Source organism: Rhinolophus sinicus, linkage group LG03 (genome assembly GCF_036562045.2).
Source record: "Rhinolophus sinicus isolate RSC01 linkage group LG03, ASM3656204v1, whole genome shotgun sequence".
Classification (NCBI taxonomy): domain Eukaryota; kingdom Metazoa; phylum Chordata; class Mammalia; order Chiroptera; family Rhinolophidae; genus Rhinolophus; species Rhinolophus sinicus.
Window position 1 is genome coordinate 15,088,925 of NC_133753.1, and position 26,669 is coordinate 15,115,593.

The 26,669-nt window shown below is 35.5% G+C and overlaps 1 long non-coding RNA gene across 1 annotated transcript in view; it reads right to left on the reverse strand.

Annotated features, from left to right (window-relative positions):
* LOC141570517 (uncharacterized) overlaps positions 1 to 26,669 on the reverse strand; it is a 712,144-nt gene that overhangs the window by 636,986 nt on the left and 48,489 nt on the right. Inside the window, exon 2 of the long non-coding RNA XR_012494572.1 lies at positions 11,592 to 11,679. This is a non-coding gene — a long non-coding RNA (uncharacterized LOC141570517). The remainder of the gene's footprint in view (positions 1 to 11,591; positions 11,680 to 26,669) is intronic.

Genomic DNA, 26,669 nt, shown 5'->3' on the forward strand with positions numbered 1-26,669 from the left:
TTATCTCTCCCACAGTAAGAATTCAACATATAAATAAATGAATGAATAAACTGATGTCATAAATTGATGAAAATATCACTCATTCCTTTATATTGAAAATAAAATTGTTTTTACAGTTGCCTATTTCATAAGATTCTTGTGCAGGGAGATTTTTATATTTGTATATATCACTAGAACTAATCTGATGGGATGTAACACCTATTTTATTGGATAATTTATTATTTAATTATTATAAAATACCTTTCTTTGAACATAGATTTATAAGAAAAAAATCACCTTTACTAAAGCAAAGTCCTTTTTCCCCCTAAAACTCATTTTACATTGATTTGACATTAATTGATTATGGAGAAAACATGGAAAAGTAACAAGAAATTCTATTTCCAAATATGCTATCGGTTTGCAGACTGTCTCCAGTACACAGAAGGCAAGGAGAGACAGAAGACAGAAGCAGACCACTCCAGATGAGTAGGTGGCAGTTTTAATAATCAAGGGAACTTAACAGGAGACTTGTTTTGTGTGACAACAAGACAATTAGACCTGCAAATCCACCCAACAGAATCTTAAAAGTGTACATGGACCTCTTAATGGGATTCAGTAATGTATGCAGTCCAGATGGTCTCAAGAAAACATTCTTCTCTCAAGGATGCATCCTTGAAACCTCTGGTTGTGAGAACTATACACAAAACATACATTCCAAAGACAGTGGAGAGGATGGGGAGCCTGCAATTGTCCAATTGCTGGGGTCAAGTTTGCAGGTCGCCTGGGAGTTGCATCTTCTCTATGACCTCCACCAACATATGCCTTTGGAGCTTTCTTTTAAAATGGAAGGTGGTACAAAAAAGTTTCCTCTCTGGATTCAGTGGATACAATTATATCTAAGGTGACCTTGATTCCACTGTCAAATGTTACTTATTCTTAAAATTTAAAAGACTAATTTTGTCTTTAGGAATAATGTACAGTTTATGAGAGGTGAAGTTAAAACAAAAGAAACTAATAGAGGGGGATATTTAAAAGGAAAATCAAAACAAAACAAAGCAACACAATGATAGAGGATGATAAAATCAAGTGAATGAGGTAGGCAGGCTGATTTCTTTCCACTCAATTATAAAGAGGTTGATGCAACGATGTCAAGCATTCTTACTTCTATAATCTTTTTTGTAACTTCAATCCCCTTAGATTTTTTTTTTTTTGTCCTGACATTGAATGAAGCAAATCATCCTAGTTCTTGAACATCCTGTACCACAGATATGAAACAGGCACCTTACAAGTTCAATTGGTTCTTTAAGGTCACTTGGGATACAAAAGAAAGCAATGTGGCATGGTGACCAGGCACTGTAGTAGGAACTGATACACAAGCAATCATTAGCCTCAGACCTTCAGCTTCTAATATGCCACTGTAGGCGTACACTAGGATTCAGTGATGATGATGGCGTTTGGAGGTAAAATATAAGGCTTGGATCTAACTCAAAGTCTATTGTATTACAGCCTTTATCAAAGAAGACAGTACTTCAGAGTTATGGCACAAAGAGTTGGATCAATACGTTCAATTTTCAAACATTATAAAAAAGATCATATTTGTAAAAAAAATAAATAAATGAAAGGTTTTATACTACCAACAGGCTGCACTTGAGCCACTAAAATTGTATCCACTCTGTTTTCTCCTGTCTCTCTTTTTCATCACCCTTGTGTGGTCTTTTTGTTCTGCAATTTTTAACTAGTCTAGCTCTTGTCACATTAATTAAAATTATATGTCAACACTATAAAATGGCATCAGGGAACTATTTTGGGAATGGAAATACTTTTTACCATGCTAGTGGTGACTGTAGATATTTGTGAAAACCTATTGAACTGTATACTTTAAAGGGTGAATTTTACTGCACTTCAATCATGCATCTGTGAACCTGACTGTAAAAAAAATGCAATAACAAAAAAGAAATATATTTCAGTGACTTTTGTGTGTGTACCCCTATGTTTTCCAACATCCATTTCATGAAAAATTCTGTTTATTTTGCAATATTTTCAGTACCATATTTCAAAACATTTTTTTATTTGCAATGCACTAGCAGGTTTTTTATTTGAAATGCACTAGCATCATCTGTGAAAGACATACTAATTATTACTAGTCAGATAATCAACACGGATAAATGTTTGGCAGGTTTGAAGTTTAGTTATAACTCAGGTGTCCAGAAATAAGATGTTTCTAGTTTTTTAGTAAGTGAATGTAATTAGCTCTCCATTTTCCTAATGGCAGAAACTCATAAACTACCCAGCTTAAGGGACTCAATAATCCTATGTTGAATACAGTCATTTTTGTAAATACATTAACCAAATTTAACACTTTTTTTTCTCCTTTTCCTTTACCACTCCACCCCTAAGCATGATCAATTTTCCTGAGACTGGTGGGAGAAGTTCTCCAAAGGGAAAGGGGAGAGGAGCAGGGAATGTATAGGGATATATATTTTTCTGGTATCAGTTTTTATTCTCTCCTATGTTATTTCTGGCCTTGGGTGCCTTGTATTTCATTCCATTGGGACATCCTGTGCTGGCTTCAACGGAAGAGTGGCTTATCCTGTCCAGTCTTTGAGGCTCCTGAACTAGTATCAAATACCAATGCCCAGGGTCCCTGCTGTGTCCTCCCGGGAGTGTGTGAGATCCACGTCTTCTGTGTTCTCTTAGACACAATGTCATCTGGACCACGCTCCCTTTCAGCACTCCCAAGTGTCCCACAGTTTCAGGAAATCCTTGGCTACGCTGTCCTCACATAAGCTTAACGTATGTGTTAATTCTGTGAGACTATTCACTGAGACACCCTACATACTAATTTACCACCAAGTTGTCGTGTTATTCTGGGGCCTTGGTGAATACCAAGATATCGAAGAGACTTACAGTCTTCTTAAGACCACAAATAGAAAACACTAACACTCCTCACCCCTGAGTTTACCCTGGAAGGGACAGAATAGAGAGCCATTTCTTAGGTGCCCATCTGCAACTATTCCTTTATTATTTTTTTTCTTTATGAAAGATTCCCTTTATAACTATTCCTTTATCATGGACAATAATTAGAAAGGTCAAAATCAGAGTTTTCTTTTAATACTTTGAAATATTGTATTTTAACTATTGTGAAATTTGGGTTACTGTTCTCTTAATGACTTATTTTACTATTATAGTCACTGAATGACATACATGGCCTACAGCCCCTAGTTTTCTAGTGGATGGATATCATACAGTTTTACAAGTAGGTGGTGAATCAGTGTATCCATTTAAAATTTTTGCATTTTTGTATTTAAAACACAAATTGTAAGGTATAAGTCATTTGGAAAACACAAGTTTAGGTGAGTGCATATTTTAAATTTAGTATGCTTGAAAATTTACTTAGCTCTAGTATGTCAGGTATATAACTCAGTGAGATTGTGTACATGAAGCATCCATCTTAACAACCAGATTTATGCTTTTTATTCTGATGAATGTTGTTTGCTTTGCAACTATGTAACTCTGAAGTGTTAGATTAATGAATGCACCAAATTACACATATCTGGAATTTGTATTTAAAAAAAAAAAAAACTCTGTCAGTACAAAGAGTGACAGAAGTATTTAAGTCTCCACTATTTTATATCTCCTTCAAATTTGAAGGTCTCTTTGCCTTACGGCTCTCCTGAAATATATTTTAAAGCAGTATTATTCAGGACATTGAAGAGTTTTGACAATTCTTTGTAGGTTCCATCCTTTATCAATATAAAATGACTCATCATTGTTCCTTTCAGTAGTTTTCACTTTGAATTTCATTTTATCTGACATTGATATTGCATTGCAAGTACTAGTGATGTTATGTTTTCATTTCCTGATGTATCTTTTACTTGTAACACTTTTGCCTATAATTTTGTTTTACTTCTATAAATAGCATGACATTATTTTTATGCATCCTTATGTGAGTTTTATTATGAGACCTTCTAATCCACTTATATTTATTATTTAGCTTGATATATTTAATGTTTTGTCATCTTATTTTTCCTTCTCAAGCATGTGTTCTAAAAGCTTCAGATTTTATAACAAATACTTGATTGGTCAATGACCAAATCTGCCTCCCCCTCTGCCACTGTCTCTCACAGGCATACAGTTGCAGCAGTGCTTTCAGCTTTATGTAGCCTTCAGCTTTATGTAGCCTTCTGCCAACATTAAGTATAAGCTGGATGTGAGAGTGACAGATGGGGTTTGTGCAGTGGCACCCTTGTCCCTTCCAGGAAACACAGGTATATCTGATGTTTGCTTCCTAGATCAATGGCTTATAACCATCTCTGTACAAACCGAATTACCTGGAAAGTTTATACAAAAAAATCTCCCCACAACCTCACCTCTCTCTCCCACCAAGATTATGATTTAATTATTTTTGGATAAAGGCTAAACATAACTGTTTTTAAAAGCATTCACAGGTGCTCTAATGTGCAGCCAATGTTGAAAATTGCCTTCTCTTCTGTCTCTGCAATTCCAGCATTGTCCTTCCCACTAATTCCAAGCTCTGTAATCAATTTCTTTTCATGCATGACTCATGTGTTAGTTGATTTTTTTACCATGATATTCCCTGAACTATTCTCCCCAAATTCTTTCAGGCTCTCAGGCATAGAGATGTCATCTTTCCCTAATTTCCAACTCTGCTCTCAATTTTATTTTTTATTTTTATGCAGTTACTTTGTTATTTCACTGGGAATTCTGAAAATATGTGGAATGAGTAGATTCAAACATCTGGGTCTCCAAAATACCCCAATAAGAAAATTTCCTTGGAAATGAGGTATCAAAATACAAATTCATTGAAAGAGGGTGCCAAAACATGTATACACATTTTAAGAAAGGAAAACTGTATTAAAATTATAATACTCAATATATACCAATAACAAAAGATGAATACAAGTCATGTTTGACTTCTGCAATTAGAAGAGGTGCTCAAAGTGGTTAGTTACCATCAACATCCAGACACTTCTGATTATGGAGAACTACTGCTTGAGCAACGATGGCCAAGAGTGTCCACTTGTATACATTTTTTTGGCACCTCCGGTATATATTGTGATCTCAAGAACTGAAGCCTCTCTATGAGCAATTTTTTTACCTTCTCTATGTTTACTTCTTTGTTGAACTAAGCCGGCTAAAGTAAAACTGACCCTAACCATTATTTGTATACCTATATTTTGTAATTTTGGATATATTATTGCCCACAAACCATTTTAAAACAGATTTTTCACTTTTATATGAAAGTAACACAGATTTGTATTTTCTCAGCAAATAAGATAAGCCAACAAGTTTGACCTAAACCATCAAGTTTAGTAAACATTCAACTGTTCTCATGTTGAAGGCTTTAAATTTAATTGAAAACTGCTCTTAGGATTAACGGAAGGGAAATATTCAGCATATCAGTTTTTGCTTTCTTCATTAGTATTTTTGCCACATTAAGGAGTTATGTTGATTCCTCAGTTAAAACAAGGGTAAACACTCCAGGTAGAGCTGACATGCCCAAATAGGTACAACATATTAATTAGTTTATTAATGATGATATTTACCAGTTGATGGGTTACACTTTGATATTTGAAACCTTTAATTCAGCATGAATAGGTACAGCTCTTCCAAAATAAGTGATGATATTGTAGACACTAAAGTGTCAGAATTTGATGAAAAGAAAAGATGGCCTTTGCTATTATTAGACCATTAATGGCTCTACCTCGTACTTGATGTCTTATACTTCTCTCCACTATTTCATTTAATAATTCACAAACAAGTATGATAGTAAACACACATCCTCCTGGAGATCTATGTAGGAGGCATTTAAAAAATAGCTATTTGTAAGTACCTTTGGTACTCCAAGGCCAAGGTTGGAACCAGGTTATAACAAAAGTTCACCTATATCTCTCAGTTGTAAGCTGAAGCCAGCAACACATAACAGAGTGGCAATAACTAAAATATCTAATAAACATCTACATGAATGTTTGAAAAGATTATAGAACCATCTGTTTTTCACCTGGAGAGTATGACTGAAAATGCAGAGCTGGCATTATCAGACTCATGACAAAAATCACCAAATAGAAAGAGTTAAACTCATTAGGTCATCTTTGTTCTATTAATATTCCTTCCCCATTTTATGATTGAAGAAGTTTATTTTGTTAAAACTGAATAAATATTATATCATATCTAATGCAGTTTTATTTTATTATTTTTTTATTTCAAATTGCCCAATTTTGGAATTTAAAGAGTGTCATATATAGATAGACAGCTATAGATGATAGATATAGATTTGATTATATAGATATATAGATGTAGATATAGATATAGATAGATATAGTATAGATATCGACAAGTATAGGTATAGATATAGATATAGGTATTTTTTTCATTGCAACCGTGAATGTCATTTTTGCTAAGTTATATTTAAACAATTTTTCCCTGAAGTCAACAACATAAAAGTCTTGAAATGGAATATGTGGAGATTGAGCACAAGTGTTTTGCCTGAGTTTTTGAAGATACTATTTATGTCAAAGTCACTCTTATATTTCAGTTTTATGAAGTAATAGTTAAGCTCTTTAGGGAGGTTATTTCTTATAACCTAAAATTCATTCAGCTTGACCAATAGCTTAACAACTCCATGAAAATGAATTAGAAGTTTAGAAAGAATAAAAAGTATTTTTCAATACTTTTTGGTGTTTTTTTTGTTTGTTTGTTTTATTTATTTATTTTTATTTATTTATTTTTTTTCCCCTTTCCAGCCTTCTAGCACCATGTGACAACTGAATGTCAAGGGAGAGAGAACAATATGTACATAACGAGGTGCAGGACAGATCTCCATGGAACTGATTATGATTTTTATATGATTGTCTATAATAGCTACTAATCAGAAATTTAGATTCAATGTTACAGAAAAAATTACAGGGATACCTTATTTCCCATTTAATTTTAATATTGACTCCACTTTCCTTTAACGATTTAAACAATACTTATTGAAAATAACAGTACCAAATACGGCCAAAATAAGTGGCCCAAAGATTTCAGTGATCTGGTGATCTGGGTTGAGCAGACCCAGAATTTTTTCGGTTTCCTCTCTTGACCCATCTTATTGTTTACTTATAATGGAATCTCTCTCTCTCTCTCTGTCTCTCTGTCTCTCTCACCCTCCACCCCTCTGCAAGGGCTGGATCTCCAACAAAACCTGTAGTGAGTACATCAGGCAAGAGATCAGGACAGGTGATTTAGACATGGGTATTGAATCTGCAGCCAGTGGACAAAAAAGGCTTGGTGGGGGTACTTCGAATTTTTGCAGTGGAATAATTTTAAGAGACAGTGGTCACAATGGAACCAATAGTTTCCAAGACCCAGTGATGGTGACAGTGCTACATAACCCAGCTGTTCCTGTGGCATGGCCTGTGCTGTTACTCCAACCATCCAGTGAGGGTGACCACCTGTTTCAGTTTGCCCAGGACTGAGGGTTTCAAGGGGCACGGCACCCTCAGGGCTAAAACTGGGAAAGTCCCGAGCAAAAGAGGATAATTTGGTTACTGTACATCCAGCTTCTCTAGTTTCTTTCTCAGTGTCTGCGGTTGGTTCTTCCAAGGGATTCCATGACCTATTTCAGTTATTTAGTAAAAATCCCTTTCCTGTTAAAATTAACAGGGGTCTGTTTTTGATTTCTGCATTACAGACCCCTGACTGGTATAGAAATTGGCACAGGACATGGGTTGAAGGCAAGAAACCTTCAAGGAAATCAGATAATCTGGTACTGGTTATCTGGCTAAGTGAAAATTCATTTAATATTCAGAGAAGGGTTATTAGGTGCAACTGAAAGTGAAATTCTCACTGGTGATAGCTTGAAATTAAGTGCTCATTGAGGGTTGGCTTTTAAAAAGTAAGGTCATGAAAGTTTGAGCACTGAGTTTGGATTGGCTGTTGTGTATAGCTCTGCACAGCTGAGAGAGAGAGAGAGAGAGAGAGAGAGAGAGAGAGAGAGAGAGAGAGAGAATATGACATGTTACAACCCCTGAACACTTGTTGAGATAATAATAATTAAAACCTGGGAATTTTCCAGGACATGATAAAGAAATTCTAATTTTCAGCAACTGCACAACTGAAGTAATAAAAATGTAAATGCAAAGTTCAAGCCTAAGTGTTGTTGCATTCCAAAATGGGTCAAAGTCACCCATTTTATTCACCTACTATCTTCTGTGAAAGTTAAGAAATTAATCAGAAAAGAGCAAGATCCTGAAACAGATAGAACAACAGGGCACAAGGCAGTGAATTTGGAATACTGAAATACTCAATCACCACCAAACTGCGTTTGTCACTCAGAGAACTTCTGTCTTCCTTGAAGATGTTACTACTTCCTCAGCTGATAGCTACCCTATGTTATAAGAACAGAGTCTTCCTTGTGACCCTTCCTCCCTATGTCTACTCCTTTGGTCTCTATTTTTATAACTAGAAACTGTTCCCAGTTTATCCCGGGGAAAAAGTTTACAACAAAAGTTGGCGGACTGTATTAATTTGCAAAATTCTGATGAATACATGGTAATAGACCCTGAAAGTACTTGGTGAAGGATAGAAGAATGTAAATTTTAGATCAAGCTGACTTTAGCAATATGGGTGCACTTACCAAAGATTCTAGTTCCCACGTGTTAGTTTAGCAGCTAACACCTGGGAATCATTGCATCCATGAGCTCACTAAGGTAACAAACACCATTTGGTAGAGAATAGAGGAAGGAATTAAACACTATGGATAACACTTAGGATAACTGAGCAAAATTTTCTTGTTCATCATTCACTCAGACAAACCATGACCCCACAAAGGACCTGGAAGCTACCCTCTACCCCTAGTCCTTTTGAAACACATAGGTGAGGAGAGTGTAAGAATTTCTAAAAATTATTTTAGGAGCTAGTGGGAAAAGGGGCGATGGAAACGGTGTCATTGGCAGAATGAGTGAGAAGATGACAGAGTTACAGAGGCCACAGAGCAATAAAACTTTCAGAAGTAACTTGAGTGTGGAGGGCTAAGAGGCAGCAGGTTACCATGGTAACCTGGACAGGGTGACCCACTGTGGTGTGTGACTGATCATGGGGGCTGTAGGGCAAAGAGAGGAGGGCATCCTGCTGAGATCCTACTTGGTTTTTATCACCAACCATGGTGGGGACTTGTGATATCTCACCCAATTTCTATTCTTAAATTATTTCATGGACTCAGAGACCCTGAAACAAAGGAGAAACCTGATCACCTTTAGAATGTAACTGTTAAAATTGCAAATAGTATGAGTTCTGTAGATCTTCTCCCATAAGAAAGGAGATGGGAAAATATTCAGAAAAACATGGATTTATTTATTTTTCCTGCCTGTGGCTCTGAGCTTCTATTAATTTCTGGGTATGTAAAAGACACTGTGATCCAGAGACACAGCGTATAATGAGTAGTAATCAATGGCATTGTAATATTTGTCTATTTCATAATAGACCTTCTAGGCCTCCAAAAATATCACACTCTACTTTCCCAGTTTGGGAATGCATAATTGAAACATAATATGTCCTTGGTAACTGATAGGCTCCCACGTTAGCTTCCTGGCACACAGGCTGTTTAGATAGGAAAGGTCCTATAGAAGTCTCTGGAACTTCCTTTACATGTGAACATAAATGAGGATAAGTGCATTCCCGGTGGAATCACACACATTATCATTACTATCAAAGATGTGAAATCTGCCAAGACAGTGGTTCCCGTCATATCCCTCCTCGCAGTCCACCTCAGATTGTGCCGAGGTAGGTAGGCTTTGGAGACTAGCAGGGGACTATCAGTGAACATAATCAGATAGTCCCCAGCTGCAGCAGCTGCTGCAAATGAGTAAAACCTCCAGACCTAGCAAGCACTTCCTGATCCGAGGTAGGCAATTTTCTCTGTATCTACTTTGCTGTCATTTGGAAGGAACATGCACTGTCATTGTTTTGCTTCAGGATTATCTCAGCTCTGAGACACAATTTAGTTGGGAGAGAACCTAACCATTTCACAATCTGTAGAACTGCCTACAGGTAGGTCCCCATCATTGAAAGCATCATGTTAATTGGATTTGGAGAGAAGCAGCAACAGCAGATGTCTCAGACACACTCAAGATGGTGAGAAAAGAAAGATCCACAAAAATAGAGGAACTAACTGTTACTGATGTTTCTGGGGATAAATTGATCTGGGATGGCAGGACATCACCTGGAAGGTAAAGAAGTCATCCCTAAGTACCTCTTGTAGCTCTTATTGTTATGTAATGTCCTCTTGATGTTGAGTCTAACACATACCACTTTGGGGAGAGCTGTTTTGTTACACTTTCCAGGTGACCAAGAGCTATGGGGTGTGGGCATGCCCCAGGGTCAGAAAAATATCTGCAGTTGGTTATGGCCAAAGTACAAGCAGGGCTTGTGCTCGACCCTGACCGACTAACCGATTCCATCCAGATCAAAATGCTGAAGAAAGGCTGTGTATTTAACATTATGGGGCAAGCTATGCTCTGCTGGGCACACACATTTTCCTTTTGAAACAAAATTCTGGCTCTGGCAGAGGCTACCAACATTACTACACAGCCTAGACTGTCTGCCATGAACTTGGGTGCTTGCTCACTAGCTCAAGTCCGCATGCGCATAAACAAAGGAAGTGCCATTGACCCCTGAACAAGGACGGTTTGAACTGCACAGTCCACTTGTATGTTGACTTTTGTCCACAAATATTAGGCCCTCCATATCCCCAAGTCTAGCATCCTCATATTCAGTCAACTGGAGATGAAAAATGAGTCTTTTGATCTGTGGTTCGGAATCCACAGGGGGCCAACTGTATATATTGTGCTGTTTTATATAAGGGACTTGGGCACTAGTGGATTTGGGTGTTCGCGGGGGTCCTGGAACCAATCCCCCCACGGATACTGAGGGACAACTGCAGTTAAATTTTTGAGGAGTCAGAAATTATACACGGCTTTTCCGTGGCCTGGGGCTTGGCACCCGTAACCTCCGTTTTGTTCAAGAGTTAACTGTAACACATTCAAGTCCGAAAGGCAAAGATCCCGATGACAGTAGTTAATCATATATATCTATAAACTTATAAATAGTTCTGAAAGAACTGCTTATTATGGAGAAAACAATTCCATCATTTGCAGAATGATTAAAGCTGTTTCACATACTGTGGATTTTTTTCCTGCTGATTTTTGTTGTTTTGTCTTTTGCTTTTCTCTCTCTGTTCCTCTAATACAAGGAACAGATAGCATATTTGGGAGGTATGCTTTTTAGAATCTCCTTAAACCTTTCTGCAACAGGTTTCTCTGAATTCCTCACAATGAGGCAAATGGAATTGTAAAAAAGAAAAAAGAAAAAGTATCTTTAAAAATTACAGAAGTCCTTCTCTCTGGAACTGAAAGTGGTGTTGGTAATGAAATACAACCGCTTGCGTTTTGCGTGCCTTTCAGAGATATATACAAACCACTGCCCAAGCTGCCACGCATAATTTGATACAAATGGACTATCTGCCTTTTTGCTTTTTGGTTTAGACACAAAGCAGAACTAGCATGCCAAAAAAGAAAAAAAGGAAAAAGAAAGAAAGGAAATAGAAATGTCACCTGTAAGTTATTGAGAAGGTGGTCAACGGTCAACTTTCTGGGAGCCAGGATAAGGGTAATTAGCTGGAAGGTCCACACTCTAATCTGCCTGAAGAGAAACAAACAAAAATTACATACTCTGTGTGTGTGTGTGTGTGTGTGTGTGTGTGTGTGTGTGTCTGCATGTGCACTAACATTTTCAAGATGACTGTCACTATAATCTACCAAGATTCAGTTTTATCTTCCCCCGTTCTAGTAAAACCCAGGCTCCACTGTCAATACTGCAATATTTATTAGGTTGGTGCAAAAGTAATTGCCGTTTTTTGCAATTTTTAACCTTTTAAACCACAGTTACTTTTACACTAACCTAATAATAGGCAGCGGTGGGTCGCAGCCTTTTTTTCTTTTTCCTTTCTTTTTTTTAATTTAATTTAATTTAATTTTATTTTATTATTATTATTTTTAACATGCTGAATTTCTCTTACTCCTTGACTGGCACAGTTTTCACCCCTTACATCCACTGAAATTTGCAGAACAACTCAACTGTAAGGTGATTTTGCATGTCTCTTATTTCTCAGCTCCTGGTAAAGGTAATCTGCTCAACAAATAACACAAAGCCCAGTTATTTGCTGCTAACACAAAGGCAGTTTCCTCTGGATTCATAACTTAGATCTCAAATCTTGAGCATGCTGTTATTTCTTTTTAAAACATTTTAATCTTGGCCAACTACACTTACAATGTATTTTCGTATTTCACTTTTTCCTTCACCCTTCCTTTTCACCATTGTGTTATGAGCAATACATTGTGTATTTGTTCTTTCATTCAAAAAGTGTTGACAAACTCATTTCTGTCTCTGACAACTGAGCTTGTGGCAGAAAAAAAAAAGTGTAACTACATGCATCTGCATAAATTTTACAAAATAATAGAAATGACAGACTACATTTTAATAAAATTGAGAAATCCATTTGATGGGTGAGTGTCCCTACCTGCAAAAGCTGTTTGAAAGACAGGCATAGAATCCAGTAGAATAGACCCTTGGCATCTCTATAAATTCTAAATCCATGGATACTAATGCTATACTGCATTTTTAAATAAAATGACATGCAAAAATATGTCTTCAAATGCACACCCCCCCTCAAAGGCTTAGCACTGAGCAAACAGAAACATATGACATACAGATGTCTTCTCTCCCTGGTACCCTTGTCAGATCCTCCTCTTGCTTGTCCCCCTCCCCTGAGGACTGGCACTCTGCAGGTCCTACCCCTTCCCTTCCTCACCCGTCCAATATAGCTGCCAACATCTGCATTCACTCCAAACCAGCAAACCAGCTGTGTCTTCTAGCATGCATTTCTCCGCCAACATGAGGATGGCACTTAACATAATGCCTTTCTTCCAGCTTCAATGGGAAAGGATATGGCAAATCCCCCAAAACCACTTTATTTCTGCCTGTTTCATTAGAGTGGAATGAATATAAAGCGGGTGATATTCTCCCCCTCAGGCCCCTTTTTCTTCTATCTAAACCGCATTTTGGCTAACAAACATAATCTCACACATATTCTCTGCTAGGAAAGTGAATCCTTCCTAACCTTGCCTGGCAGCTCAGGGTTAACATTTGTTTCAGGAAAATGGCAAACTACAGGATGTTACAGACCTTGGAGGTGTCACATTACAGGAAAGGGGAATGGGACTCCTCACTATCCTATGTGGAATAAGTTCCTTACTACCTTGTGCTACAGATCATTACTGAGTAACTTCTATAGGAGTCAGTAGCTAAGAAAGAGAAATAATCTTTCTTTCTTTTTTTTTCAAGAGCAAGAAACTTGTTTGTGACTCTCTTTGTCTCCCACACTATGTTGGGCATAAGGGAGGTGCTCACCATTTAATACTTTAAGAGGAAAAAAAACGACATCAGGTAGAGGAAATAATTTATTGGGGTTTTAAAGTCCTATCTTGACTCCCTTGTATTCCAGAAAAATGAAGGGGAAAAGGGGAACTTGTAAAAGAAGAAAAATATTCAATGCACGAGCACTGTCAAATTTATATTTATCCATACAAATTTGTATATTTTTAATATTTGCTCACATTGTATTCATTTAAGGGCTCTATTTTCAATTTTTGGAAAAGTTTTAGAAAGAAATGTTAAAAGAGGTAGCTCTAGTCCTTTTAAGAAGAAGAAACTAGTAATTTGTGTCATTTCTCCACAGGGCCAGATACAGAGAGACAAAGTTTAAAATCACTAATACCATGTTTCCCCAAAAATAAGACCTAGCCAGTCAATCGGCTCTAATGCATCTTTTGGAACAAAAATTAATATAAGATCGGGTCTTATTTTACTATAATATAAGACTAGGTCTTATACAATATAATATAAGACCGGGTCTTTATAATATAGTATAATACTGGGTCTTATATTAATTTTTGCTCCAAAAGGTGCATTGGAGCTTATTGTCTGGCTAGGTCTTATTTTCAGGGAAACAGGGTATTACCTTGTGAGTATTTCAGCTACACATAAGGATGGTGGAAATGAGATACTTAATTAGTGAATGTAAAATTGATAGTTCTATAAATGTTGACCAAAAAGAGCCTCTACTAATTTCAACTGGGCAATTTGAAGGCAATGACGGTAGCCTGATTTTTCATCAGTTTGTTTTGGTTACTTGTTTTCAGTGGAACAAAGAGATTGATTTTGGTTATATATTGTTCAAATGAATCACTAAATAGTTTATAAAAAGTGTAGGTGAGTGGATTTTTTGTGATCTATCTGATATTCTGTTAACTCAGTCTGACCTGAAAACTCTTAACAGGGCAATGTAGTGACCCATCTTCTAGGGTGTCCTTAGTCCTATTTCCTAATTCAGATCCAGATGCTGAGATCTATATATATATATATTCAAAAGAAAATAGAAAACTAATTTTCCAAAGCAAATGGAGTTATGATCAATATTTTTAAGCAGATGGAGAAAACAATCTTTTATAAAAATTAGTCAATCCAGTTTCATGGTTTATATACATCAAAATACAGCTGTGTGACCAGATGTTTTGCTTACTTTGCTGCTAGCTTTGTCATTGCAATGTGTGAGTCTCTTCTTCAATGCTAATATAGTTGAGTTACTCTTTATGAAAATAAGCTCATTTGATGCCAACTATAACTGTGTATATCAGATTTTTAGTAGTGAAAATAATTTAGGATTTACTATAAAATAATTTTTGGAGAAAAATATGAAAACTACTGACAGTTTTCTAGAAATACCATTAGAAAGTCTACAATATTAATCAGTTGTCTATAAAATATTTGACAATTTCACAGTTCTGAATCTCAGAGAGCACAATAGTAAAGATATATAATCATCTCACAAATTTTAAAGAGCATAGAAGCTCGACACCTGGAGCATTGATGCCTTTACCTTCATGCTTTTCAAGCTTAGGGACCTTTTCCCTTTATGTCTTATCACCTCTCCTTTCTCCTTTAAACCAGAAAGCAAAGGGCCTCCCAATGTGATTTATCCCAGGCCTTAAACCTCAAATTTGGCCCTGAATGGTGCCTTTGAAGGCTAAAGGAGGTCCAGATGAAAGAGGGGCTGACTGGAAAAACCCACAGAGAAATGCATTACACAGATTAACATGCCACAGCCCCTTAATCAAAAATCCTGAACAAAAATCAACAGGCAACAGAGGCTGCATCCTGAAGTTGTTGGAGGGAAAATGTAGAGAGAAAGGACATCTGGACAGGAAACAGGGGTTGAAACAATGTCTATAGCTCAGTGCTGACTACAAGAAAGTTAGAAAATGCAAAAGTCTGGGAAGGGTAAAGAAAGTATTAAGTAGAGTATATTAAGTTAATGGGGTAATTATTGTTGTGGATATACATATTATGCTGCATTTTCATAAGGAACTTTATTTGTATCCCTATAATGTTCTACGCACTATTATTTGTTATTAAATATCTTATGTCACCTTCATATCACTCTGTTGAGATAGGTGATATTACCCCATATTATGGATGAAGAAACTACTGTTAGAGAGACAGGGGTTTGATCAATTTTAAGTATGCATGGACAGAGCTGAGAAGGATTATTAAACGGCACTACATCCTAAACTTTTCTGCTTTAAACTGAGGATACAAGTTGTAAACACATCCTTGAAGGAGAAGAGGCCTTAAATTTTATTCTTATGTAAATGCAACTCTAAAATTGCTATTTATATAAAATCAGATATTTACTATGCATCTAAATTACTTTGCTAAAAAAGGCAGATTCACTGGTCTGCTTTCAAATAATCCTACTCAGTAGGTCTGAGGCAGTCTGACTATATTGAGCACACTTTTAGAAATCCAGTGTTTCAATTACAGGTCTGGATTGCAAACAACTGAATCTGGCTTTGGCTGCTATAATCAGAAAGTAGACATGTTTGACAAGCAGAATGATAGCCCTCCAGAAATTTCCAAATCTTAATCCCTGGAACCCTGGGACTATGTTACTGTACCTGGCTAAGGGACTTTGCAGATGTAAATTGAGGATTTTGAGACTGGAATGAGGAAATTATTCTGGATTGTACAGGTGAATCCAGTACAATCACAGGGTCCCTCTAAGTGGAAGAAGAAGGCAGAAGAGATGGAATCAGAGAAGGAGATGTGATGAAGGAAACAGAGGGAAAGAGGGGTTATGAGCATGGGACCTCAGATCAGAGCCATACAATTGCTGACTTTAGTGATGGAGGCAGAAGCCAGGAGCCAAGGAATGCAGGCAGCTTCTAAAAGCTGGAAAAGGAAAGGAAACAGATTCTCCCCTACACCCCCCAGAAGGCATGCAGTCCTGCCAACACCTTGATTTTAACCCCGTGAGAACCATTTTGCACTTCTGAAATCTGTAGTTGTAAGATAATAAATATGTGTTAGTTAAGCCACTTACATTTGAAGTGGTTGTTGCAACAACAATAGGAAAATAATACAGAAGCATACTGAGGTACTCATATTTATACGGACTTCTAAAACACATAGAGTTATGCCTCTGGGTGTAGCAAACACCATCTATCCTCTGAGCATCTCTCTCCATATTTCATTATTAGTTTAGTGTTCCCTTGTCCTTGTTTCTCACTACTTCTTTCTAATGGCTTAGTAACTGGGGACTTTTCAGAGGATTTTCCTTGGGCTATTAGAACAGAAGATTATGTTGAGAGTTTAAGTGTTCCAAGCCCCATCTAAATCCCAAGAAACATACTACAACACTCAATAGTGATCTACTTATGAGCTTTTTCTTCTCCATGCAAATTTGTTCAATGTCTGTTAATCCTTGTGACTATCTGAATACATTGTCACTCACTTTAGATGTTCAATTAATGTGTTTCAAAGGCATGCACCAATGAATGAAAAAAGAAAAAAAGAATGGAATCATCCTTGACATGACTTGTCCTATTTACTTTTGACTAATGTAAGACAATCATCTCCATAAATGCATATTATTCCGAAAAGAGTACTCTAAGAAAAATAGGGCAATTTATCTAAATGGTTTGTGTTTTCTTTTCACTATTAATGGGGTGTGATAACGGGGAATGCATTTTGGATCTCTCTCTGGCATACTTACACACATGAATAATATCTACTAAATTTTCTTCTCAGCCAAGAGTTACTCTAAGAGAAATTTTATCACTGATGAAATGACAATGGTTGTCTGACTTCACATTCAATTTGTAAGTCATTCACAAAAGACCCAAAAACTGTTCAGTGTACTTAGCTTTAAATATGATAATTGAGGAAACCCTGTCCATTTGAGGAGAAAATGCCTGAAAGCCAACAAAATGACATTCAATTATTCTGGCTAACTCAAGATGCATTCATGCTTCCCTTGGCTTACTTGAAATAATTCATCTTAATGACAAAAAAAGCTATATTGATTTTAATTTACCCATGTCTACCACATCATCTTTAATATCACTATTTTGGTTGAAATAATGGACTTCAAACTACATTATTCGTTTAAAGATGGAAGGATATAGGATAGTTAATAAGGTAGTTGTTTTTTTTCCTTATTTAAATTTAACAAATAAATAAGGCAAAGATGGATAGTTAATTATGACAAAAACAATATATTATTTAAATCACTTATAAGCTAGGTAACTTTACAAAATTATGGTATTTGTCGTTTGGGAGTGGAGCAATACCAAAATCTACAAATGAAAGAGAATGGAGTAAGACAACCAGTGTTTAGTGGATTTAAGATTAAGGAGAAGTTGCAATAATTTGGGAAATTATGGCTTAGTCAATAATTAGTGAAAAATTGGCTGTAATCAGGGGGGAAAAAATTGAGTTAGAAGCACACCCCATGTCATACATAGCAATAAACACATAATAGTTTAAAGAACTAAAAACCAATCAACTATTAAATATATATGTGTATATATATATTATTTTAAATATATGTATATATATAATGTTATATATGATATAAATATATGTTATATATTATATGTATATTATATATATATATAATATATGTGTGTATATAATATATATTATATGTATAATATATATACATTTATGTAACTTTGGATTATGGAAATTCTTCCTTAAATGAACAAAGACCAAAGGACATGAAAGAATAACCAATAGATTTGAGTATGTCAAAATTTTAATTTCATTATGATATATTCATCTATTAAAATAATTAAAATATAAATTACACTTTGAAGGAATCTGTAGTATATTTAATAAAGAATTAATGTGCAGAATATGCAACACTCATATATAACTAAGGAAACTATAAGTATATACTCCAACAGAAAGTAAATATAATTTAATTAGTCAATCCACAGTCCAATAAATACAAATGACAAAAGAATTTAAAATCAAGGAAATGTATATTAAAAACCACAATGTGATCTCATTAGGTAGACAAAACTTTTAAAGAGTTGAAAAATGATGTGGCAAAATGAGAACTCTCCTTTACTGTTGATAGAGTGTATATTAGCAAAAGTTAAGGAGCCAACTTTGTAATATATATCAAAAATCAAATGATTCTATTCTTAAATTCAGAAACTTAATCTCTACAATACTACCTTGATTAATATTTTCACATGTAAACAATAATATAAATATGAGGTTTACTGTGATATTGTTTCACAATTTTGAAATATTGGAAATACCTAAGTGCCCATCAAAAGGGGAATTATGTACTACATATTTTAGAATCTTCATAATATGGACTATGATGCAACCATTAAAATTAAGGAAGTCTTTATGAATTGACATTAAAACATCTCCAGAGCATAATGTTCAATACAAAATCAAGTCTTAGAACACAAAAAACATGATCCTATTTATGTTTTTAAAAAATGTATTTGTATAAAATACACTTGTAAATTCATAGAGAGAATATGTTGACCAGTTCTTTAACAGGGGATGCCTATTGAGAGGGGATTATGTGAGGAAAAGATTATGAGGATATTCCATTTTGATGTTTTTCTATACATTTTAAATATTTTATAATAAACAACATAAGTATTTTACCATTAAAAAGACCTAAATACCCTCTTTTATAAATATCCCCACATTTTGAAGTTAGAATGAAAATCATTCCTTCAAGTGAGAATTTCAAATTTGTAATAACTGATTACCCTGTAAGTCATGCAATTTTTCTTACCAGAAAGCACCAGCAGGGCTCTGATCATTAAACAAGTAATATAAATTAAATATATGATACATATAAAATACACAATAAACAAATGCTCCTCAAGATAATTCCACCAAATATCTTCCAGCCTGTCTTTCAACACAAAACTTTCCATTTGAAATGTTTTGAGATTTCACAATTATATTACATTTAATGATACTTTATAAATTTTGAAATTTAGAAGAGAAATCCCTTCTATGTTCCCATTTCTCCCCTGTGCTAGATTTTTCATTCTTGATCGTTTGTGTTTGACTCCCTCTGGGGTTGTCCTCCTTTTCCTTAATACAGTACTCCAGTAATGACACTTTTTTTAGGAGCACTTCCTGCCTTTCCTTCTAACCTTCCTTGGCTTGGTTTGAGATCAGTGAGCCCCTGATACTTTCCCACTGCCCTCTAAAGAATTTCTTTGCTTGAAAGAGTATTTGACTCTTCTCAGTTTCGCCAGGCCTTCCAGGCTGAAATTCAAAGTACATCCAAGATGAAATTCAACCTTAAAGAGTAAAACACCTATACGTCCATCTCTGGATTACAGAAAAACATTGTGGGGTTGACGGTGTATGTAATATTTCGATGATTGCAGAAACAGAACGAAGAAACTTTTCAAGTCTGGGCAACAACAAAATAAAATGACTGTGGTGAGCCCTAGCCCAGCGGCGACATCCCAGGAAATTGACAGACCCGAGGCTGCTCCTAGGACATCAACGCAAAGGTTGACAGAGCCTGCCAAGGAGCCAGATGCTGCTGTCAGAAACAGGACAAATGGACTGCAGTTCGGTGTCTGTTTCCTGTGATTAGCATCAGCGGCACCCGTCACTCCCTTTTCCAGATTAATTAGTAAAATCTGGTGTGAAGAATTTCAATAAAATGTTTGCTCAAAAGTGGGAAATGAAACATCTGTTTCAGAGTTGTTTTTCTCCCTTAGTAATAGTCTGTCAAATGTGTATGTGTTTTGTTGTTTTTTTATATCTTGTTTCTGTGCTTACATTTGTTGGACATTAAAACAATGCTGAAGCAGAGTTAAAGGCAATATTGTTTGATTCTTATTTTATGATACTTTTTTCAGCATTAGTCTCACAGATGAGGATTTAATATTTTATACTTTCCCTATTCCTTCCTCTTTCCTTCCTTTCTCTTTTCTTTTTCTTTTTTCTTCTTTTCTTCTTTTCTTCTCTCTCTCTCTCTCTCTCTCTCTCTCTCTCTCTCTCTTCCTCCCTCCCTTCCTCCCTCTCACTCTCTTTCTGTTTTATTATAGAAGCAGTTCTTTATGTCATAAGACAGTTTCATTTAAGAAGCAAAACAATGTCATTAAGACCAATAACACCTTCCATGGTGCCAAGTTCAAAAGGAACCACACTCTACTGTGAAAAGCCAAGGAAACTATGACCCGAAACAAATATTTCTTACCTCTTATATGCAAAAATGTAGGTTTCTTTTCCCCCTCAACCTCCCAAATGACAATTACTGGTTGATTAGAAAAAAGAACAGAATGATCAAAGGCTAGTATAAATTATTATATATTTTATAGGTTCTTAATTAAAAATCTATTATATAATTGAAAGTTTTTCTTTCTTCTATAAGAACTTGATGAAAACAATTCATACCTGAATAGAACTTTACAGTGTGCGTGTACCTGTCATGTGTATTACCTTGTTTTGTCTTTACAGCAAAATTGAGAGATGAGTAAACTGGGTAGCAGAGACATGGCCAAAAGCAGCCTGCTGAAAAGTGCCAGACGAGGGACACAAAAGCCTGGATTAACCTCCAGTTTCAGAGCTTTTTGATTATGCTACCGAAAATTCCAAAGAATATAATCTATTAGAGAAAAATACATATAAAAGATGCGTAAACACACAGGTGCAATTATTCAGAAGACTGGGTCAAGTACAGCTGTTTCTTAAGAAAGAACAGTTCAATGAATAGACAAATACATCAATATTACAACCAGGAGTTTCATAATCTCATTTGTCCCATTTGTTTTAAAGATGTGTCAGACTGCATTAGGGTTATTTAAACAAGGGTGTGCCATTTGAGTCACTAGTATTAGATTACTTTGGTATCCATAATCTCATAGGTTTTACAATCCTATTTTTATAAAAAGCAGGGTAAGTGATGTGTGCAAGGTCAGTTAGGAGTGGTAAAACTCTCACAAACGAGGAATTCTCAGTCCCTTCACTGATCAGCTGTCCATCTATTATGTTTACTTCTCTCCATCTCTATTCACCTCCTGATGAAGTATTTCATTATGCCTCTCTTTTAGCAAAACTGAATTTACTTCAATAGCCTTTTCTTGGAAAATCATACACTTGTATTTCTACCACGTATACAGGGGTGTTCATATTCAACATCTCCATGAAACGAGGTTAGAGGGCTGAACTTTGAAGAGTCCTTACCTCTACTGCTTTAAGATGTCTGTACTTTATTCATCAATAACCAAAGACAGCAAAAGTCTAATTATGTACAAAATTGGATATAATTTTTTTAGAGTTAATGAATGCACAAATTACAGCTTATTTTAAAGGACATGCCATCATATACTGTTCTCAGAGATAAGCACTCCAGATTTAGAAGCATGATCTTTTGTTGAGAGTATTGTTTATAGTTTATAGAGCTGCCTTGTATCCATTTTGAAGTATATTTATCAATCTCTCAAAGGCAGCTGAAATCTCCGATCTGTTTCTCACCTGAATCAGTAGAACAATTAAGGGAATATTATTGCATATTTTTCCTAAATCAGAGGCATGATGGGGTGGGGAAAGGTCTATAGCTGGAGAAGCCTCAGAATAGGTGAGTCATTTCTACTTTAAATTTAAAATCAGACTGGGCAAGAGGATTCCTTTCATGGCTAATGACGATAAGGCTAAAAGCCATATTTAGTGCCTAAGAAACAACAGCAGCCACAATCATAGTTATAGAGCTTATACTTGCAAATTTAAAGGTGGAGGACAAATATGCAGCCAGCTGGAATTGTTATTATATTTTTAACCTAAGAGTTTATTTACTTAAATCACTTTGATAATCCATCTATAATTAAATTATAGAATTGGTAATGTATAGAATATTAAGTTAGATTTTTATTTTAGTATTATAATAAACATGAAGAAATCTTAAATTGACCCCCATAAGAGACAATATAGGATGCATGAATGATGAATTTGTGACTATATTTGCAATCAACTTGCAACATTGTGTTTGAAACTTTGAAGTATAGTTTTTTTGTGTGCTGCATATATTACATAGGTGGAATCCAAGTGATTAAACATGAAGCAAGTATGAAACTTCAGTCAGCTGTGAATCAAATTGTGTACAATTTTGTCATCGATGACTACCAAGCGTCTTTGTGTTAAATTTAGTGTCAACAATTAGATTGGAGATTTAAGTGAAGGATTTACTTTATTTTTTTAATTTAATATTGGCCTTTCTGATTATTTAATTTTCATCTTAAATTTCTGTTCTTACATCAAATAGAAGTTTTGAGCATCCCAAAAGAGCTGTTATTAAAGTGAATTGTCTCATGCTTGGAAAAGAGCTACCGACACTTGTATGTTGAAATTTAAAATTGTAGCACAACATATAATGGAATCACTTTTTAAGGATGTATTTAAACAACTTTACGTTTCACTGAACTATTTTAAAAATTATTTTACAGATATAAAAACACAATTGTGATATTAAAATACAATTGTGTATTTGAAATGAATTTAAGGAGAATTGATCTCTGTCATAGTTTAAGTAATACGGTAACTAAAGAAGAAATTTTCATGAGGCCTTCAAATTCTAGAAATTAAAAAAAAATTCTCAAAACATTCAAATATTTGGATTTTGAAATAAAATATGATGTAAAATATTTGCAGATAAAATAAAATATTAAAATGTAGATTATAAAATTCCAATATATTAACATTTGGGGAAATAAATTTTGTCACCAAGAATATTGAAAATAAAGAAAAAGAAATAAATTTTGAAGAAAACTGGGAAGTATGGAAAGTATTGATCTGGTTAAACATATTTGACAGCAATTAGGAGGATAAATAAGTGTCATCAATTTCTATAACATATTTATTAACAATGCATTTTGAAATATTTTTTTCAGTTTGTTTTTCTTGCCAAAAAGCAGAAACTGAATCGTAGGTAAAGATTCAGTTTCATATCTTCCATTACAATTGAGATACTTTCATTAATATAGAGTCATACATCACTTAACATGGGGCTAGATTCTGAGAATTAGTCGTTAGGTGATTTTGTTGTGCAAACATGATAGAGTGCATTTTCACAATGCTAGATGCCAAATACCTACTGCTCCTGGGCTACACACCTGTACAGCAGGTTACTGTACTGAATACTATAGGCAACTGTAACACAATGCTAAGTATCGGTGTATTTAAACATATGTAAACATAGAAAAGATACAGTAAAAATATACCATAAAAGATGAAAGATGACACACCTGTATGGGCGCTTACTATGAATGGAGCTTGCAGGACTGGAAGTGGCTTTGGGTGAGTCAGTGAGTGAGTGGTGAATGAGTGTGAAGGCCTGGGGCATGACTGGACACTGCTGTAGACTTTAAACATTGTGTACTTAGGGTGTACTAAATGTATAAAAAACACTTTTCTTTTCTCAATGATAAATTAACCTTATCTTACTGTAACTTTTTTACTTTATAAATGTTTTAGTTTTTTGGTTTTAACTTTTCAACTCTGTTGTCATAACACTTAGCTTAAAACACAAACACACCATATAACCATAAAATAATGTCTTCTTTTATGACCCTAGTCTTAATCTTTTTTCTAGTTCTAAATTTTTTTCTCTTAACTTTCTTTTTTTTCTTTTTAAACTTTTTTTTGTTGTTGTTATAGACTAAGACACAAACATATACATTAGTCTAGGCCTACAGGGTCGAGACCATCACTATCACTGTCTCCCACCTCCACCTGTTGTCCCCCTGGAAAGTCTTCATGGGAAATAACACACATGGAGCTGCCACCTCCTATGAGAACAATGCTTTCTTCTGGAAGACCTCCTGGAGGGCGCACCTGAGGCTCTTCTTGGGGAGGTGCCACCTTTTTCAGAAATAAGTCCATGGTGGTTTGGTTGGTCTGTTCCTTTTTTTTTCATTATGGATTTTATAATGGTACATTATATGCAGATCATGTACCATGAACATTCTGCTCTATTAGTGAAAACATTTCAGTGTGTGTGTGTGGGGGGGGGGGGGGTCCGTGGTTTTAAACTTTTTACAGTTTGTTGAGGCCTGCCAAAGCTCCTACTAAGCCCTCCACTGTGAACTTTTTTGGCGATTCTTCTCCTTGTTCTTCTCCTGAAGTTTCCATGTCTCTTGGCTCTTCTTCAGCTATGTGTTCTTTCTCTAGTTCCAACAGTTCCTTGTTGATCAATTCCACAGGAACCACCTTAGGCTCCTCAGTGTCAGCAACACCCTCAGCCAGGTTCAAGTTGCTCACCCACAGCCTAATAGATTTTTGCATCCTCCTCTTCCTTGGCAAATCCTTCAAAGTCGTGGCTGAGGCTCTTGAGCATCTTCTTCCAGATGCCATTCATACACTCCTTGGTGACATCAGTCCAAGCCCAAGCAAAGTTCTTGATGCAGTCATAGATATGTAATCCTTTCAGAATGGCATCATTATTTTCTCAGTGTCTTCCTCAGCTGCAGCAATAGCCTGTGCAAAGGGTCTTCTCAGGAAAGTAGGCTTTGAAAGCTGTTATAACTCCTCAATCTATTGATTGAATCAAAGCAGTGGTGTTTGGAGGCTGAAACCCCACTTTGATATTGGGATGAAAATCACCAATAAAAGGATGATGTCTGAAAGCATTATCAACAAAGTAAAATCTTTAAAGGTATGCTTTCCTCCAAAGAGTACTTCTTCATGTTGCTGGCATAAAAATTCAGGAAGTCATCTTGGAAGAGGAGCTGGATCAACCATGATTTCTTCTTGCCCCTGCAGTACACTGGTAGCGTGTGCTTATTGATATAATTTTGAAGGCCCTGGGTTCTCACTGTGTGAGATCATACAGGGTTTCAATTCGTAGCCTGCAACACTGCCCTAAGCAAGACTGTAGTCCTGTCCTTAGAAACCATGAAACCTGACATTGACTTGCCCGCCTTAGGGAAGAAAATCCTTTCATGTACACATTTCTAGAAAAAAGAGCTTTCATTAATACTGAGATTTGACTCTGGCAAGTAATTTTTCTCCACAATTACCTTATCTAGAGTTTCCAAAAATTCGTCTGCTGCTTTCACATCAGGACTTTGATTCACCACTCACTTTCACAGTTTGTAATGAATAATGATCTTTAAACCACCCAGAACTAGCAGTAAATTCAACATTGTAGCTGGGTCCAGACTTTTCGTTCAACACAAAGATACTTTTTGCTTTGGTCATGACCATCACGATGCTGAGAGGGATATGCTTCTGTTGCTGGTCTCTAATCCAGGTTGTTAGAAGTTTCTCAATATCTGGTATAGGCTCTTCTCAAATTTTCATTGGACTCATTGCCTTGAATGAAACAGATCATTTAATAACTTTTATTACTTTGTTCTTGTTCTTCAAGATTGTAGCTTAAAGAACTACAATCTTCGCCTGAGTGGCGAGTAATAACTATCACTGATTTTTCACCTTCATAATCCTTAATCACTTTTAATTTCATTTCCAGGTCAATCACTTGATGTGGCCTCTTACTGTAAAAATTAGCAATGTATTTTGTATGCTTGGGGCTATGATGAACAAAAAAATGTAAAATTAAATCAAGCCCAAGAGAAAATGATGCAACCAAGACGTGATAAGGGTGATGTATGAAGCTGCTGGCAGTATAACATGGCATACTGCCTTACAACAAACTTTTTTTTTTTGGTAAGTAGAACAGTACACTCTAAAATAATGATAAGACATACACACACACACACACACACACACACACACACGTATATATATAGAGAGAGACAGTAGACACTTTGGTTAACATTGCTCAATCAATAGTCCCCCATAATCAGAAGTGTCTGGATGCTGATGGTAATCACTTTGAGCACCTCTTGTAATTGCTGAAGTCAAATGTGACTTGTATTCATCTTTTGTTAACAGTATATATTGAATATTAGAATTTTAATACAGTTTTCCTTCCTTAAAATGTGTATACATTTTTTTGGAAACCTGTGTGTGTGTGTGCGTGTGTGTGTGTGTGTATCACATAAACCAGTAACTTAGTCATTATTATCATTATCACATATTATGTACTGTACATAACTGAATGTAATGTACTTCTCTTATGCTATTGGGAGCACAGTAGGTTTGTCTGCACCACAGACACAGGAGTAATTCATTGCACTAAAACTTTAAAATGACTACAATGTCACTAGGTGATAGAAAAGTTTCCGCTCCATTATAATCATGTGGCACCACCATCATATATGTGCTCCACCAAT